Below are 3103 nucleotides of genomic sequence, written 5' to 3'. Positions count from 1 at the left end.
TAAACGCAGTTCCAAAAATCCACCATAGGTGAGTTATCAATTTTTTAAAAAGCAAGCAATACTTACAGACAGGTGTTTTTTTAGGGATCCAACAGAACAAAGGTGAACGATGAAGAGAAAACACAGCTTGCCACAGGTCTTTCTTCGCGCTTTTCTTCCTTTGCTACAGGAAAACTACGGTAAGTCTACTTGGCCAAAAGAGCGGTGCCGTCAACCTAATGCAACTCTTAAAGGAGCGGCACTACGGAGTAACAAAACTATTCGAGAAACCAAACAAAATTGAATGAGGGTCTCAAATACACTCTTGGGCAGGCCTATTCAATTCATTTGGACTTGGGGCCGCTTCATGAATCTGAGGCAAATAAAGACGCCACTCCGTAGCCAAAGGAAGTACGTACTGCAGCCAGTATCCACAAATCTGCTCCGATCCTTGTACAAAAAGAATTGACCTACTTTATACGACATTACCTTTCAAATCTCTGCCGATATTTTCACTGTTAATAGTTAGCTGCGCTTTATCTTTCATATAAGAATATAATGTTCGGGATGATCGAGGATTGGAGTTAAATGAATTCAGGTTGGGCTTCACCATGTGACTCAAATCATCACTAAACACAGGAGCAATTTCAGATTTTAGTCACAAATACAACAAATATTCATGAATTTCAGGAAAAGAAAATGATCATTTAAAATGAAGCAATTCAAAAAAGAAAAACTGATTAGGCCATTGCCACCCATCGGCTGCCAAACAATCGGAACAGGCAGAGTCCCTGTGGGGTCATCCTTATTTCTTCGTCGTCGTACTCGTCATCCATGGTGTATTCACGCAGTCGACGCTGCCAGTTGCGACGACGATGACGACGGGCGGGTTTTTGACCTTTGGAGGCTTGGGCTCCACTAGAACACAATTATAAAAGTCTGTTAGTGTTTAGAAGTTTCTCCCTTCCTGGGACTCGCATTCATTTCACAAACAAAGCAGATACTTACATTTCAGAGTCCAGACCGGCTGGTCTTCGTCAGTTTGCCACAATTCTTCAGTGTGTTCCCCTGTTCAGAAACACCATCCTCATGATCATCACCATCTAATCTATTGCTTTCACATGTGAATTATGGGTTCATTTCTTCTCACCAGAGTCTGGTGGCTGGCCGCTGTGGGCCTCACTGCTCAGACACTTCTGGTCTCGCAAGCTGCCGTTTCCTGCTGCGTGGGCCTTTGCTCGCTAGAACCAGCATATTCAGTTGGCTGACCGCCGTCATCGGCTTCGGTCTGACAGCCCTGATCCTTGGTCTCTGCTTGTGCGTGGCACTGCTCCTCCTACATGGCCAGGCAGAGGAAGACATGGATCACATGTATTTGACAGCTGTCAAAGCCAGCCTTTTCACATCTGCTTGTGCACTTCTTCGTGTCACCTACAGTATGTGGAGCGTACGCTCTGAGCGCTCACCTGCAGTCTGACTCTTGGCTCTTCTAACCAGAAGATCTGCATGAGCATTTCTACGGTGCAGAAAGTGTCCGTATTCTTATTCCTGATGGACCCTGATTTGACAAACTCCTGGAATCCATCCATGTATTCAATCAGATACCACTGGGAAAAGTGTAAGAAAGGAAGCTTTTTTATTACCATCCCTCTGAAAATGAATCATTAGTAGTGAAGCTGAATTATTTTTTGTGCTTTTAAAATAAAAAAATAAAAAAATCCACTCCAGCTTCTGAGTAAGGGCTTCTGATTCTGCAGCAACATCTGAATTACCTCTCTATAATCATTTTGATCTGTGCCAGCCACCAGCCAAATGGTTCCCGATCACCAAGCCTGGAGAAAACCTGTGAGACAATGGACATAAAAACTGAATCATCAGTTATACTGGTAGTTCTCACCTCCACCTCATCTCCAACAACCACGTTACAGGAGAAATTTGGAGGAGGCAGCCGCCGCACAGAGTCACAACACACAACAACTTCCTCCTGTGGACTATAGATAATATATGTTAATAATCAAAAACAAATAATACATCAATACACTCCAGAAGTTTGAGATGTTTAAAGAAAAAGCATTACACTTACCTGTTTTCATAAACTACTGTAAGAAGCTTTCCAGCAATGGACTTGATTTGGGCCTAAAGAGAAAGAACCTGTCACAGTGGTTAAATAAGTTTACAATTCTTAACAACTGAGTATTGAACTAACAAATGTGTGAAATCCCAGCTGTGAGCTAGTGAATATTAAGTATACAGGTGCTTTTGCTGAGATCATCTCTAAATTTAGCAGCGCCTCACCTCTTAGAAGGCGCCGTTCATCCCTTCTACTTCAACGTTGACTTGAACCATGTTGGAGCTTGTTTCTTTTGTTTGTCCTTAGTTGGTTTGTTTAACTAAAAATCTGGAGCTTTGCTACTTTATCTAGGCTAAGGCTCTGACCCTCATTAAAAAAAATTGACTTTAATTTACTTTGATCTTTAAAAATGTGCTTTGGCAAAGGCCATACAGACTCTGCCCTCCCTTTTATAATTCTGCTATGTTCGGCTATCATACCTGTGTAGACCCGTATTAAGCTCAGCGTTGGCGGCACCACGGGGAGAAAATGGACACCTTTTTAGGCTCCATGCGAAGAACTGGCGGCTCGTATTGGTGCAGTACCATAACCAGACCGATAGGTGGAGCTGTTGAAATTTACTACAATGCTTCTGTTTCAAACAAAACTGTCTGTGTCTTTTAATATGTTCCTCTGCAAACTGAACTTAACACACAGCGCTGGTGGCCGGCCGGGCACAGCCCGAAGAGCCAAAATGGGACCTCCTTCCCGTGGGATCAGCACCTGGAGGAGGGGCCCAGAGGTGCATTGTTCCGGGTGGCGGCTGAAGGCAGGGACCTTGGTGGTCTGATCCCGGCTGCAGAAACTAGCTCTAGGGACGTGGATGGTCACCTTTCTGATGGGAAAGGAGCCTGAGCTGGTGCGCGAGGTTGAGAAGTTCCGACTAGATATAGTCGGCCTCACCTCAACGCATAGCAAGGGCTCTTGAACCAGTCTTCTTGAGAGGGGTTGGACTCTCTACTACTCTGGAGTTGCCGATGGTGAGGGGCGACGGGCAGGGGTGGCAATTCTCAT

The 3103-nt window shown here is 44.5% G+C and overlaps 1 long non-coding RNA gene across 1 annotated transcript; it reads right to left on the bottom strand.

The window, feature by feature from the left end:
• Positions 1–620: 620 nt before the first annotated feature.
• On the bottom strand, positions 621–2808 carry LOC130519938 (uncharacterized). Its single transcript, XR_008948533.1, has 6 exons — positions 2063–2808; positions 1877–1970; positions 1446–1822; positions 1130–1315; positions 988–1047; positions 621–897 (listed from the first exon to the last, which is right to left on the bottom strand). It is a non-coding gene; the product is annotated as an uncharacterized LOC130519938 (long non-coding RNA).
• Between the last annotated feature and the right edge of the window lie 295 nt (positions 2809–3103).

The sequence above is a fragment of the Takifugu flavidus genome, unplaced genomic scaffold, assembly GCF_003711565.1.
Source record: "Takifugu flavidus isolate HTHZ2018 unplaced genomic scaffold, ASM371156v2 ctg250, whole genome shotgun sequence".
Classification (NCBI taxonomy): domain Eukaryota; kingdom Metazoa; phylum Chordata; class Actinopteri; order Tetraodontiformes; family Tetraodontidae; genus Takifugu; species Takifugu flavidus.
Note: the sequence above shows the minus strand (reverse complement) of the source record. Positions and strands in the feature narration are given on the sequence as shown.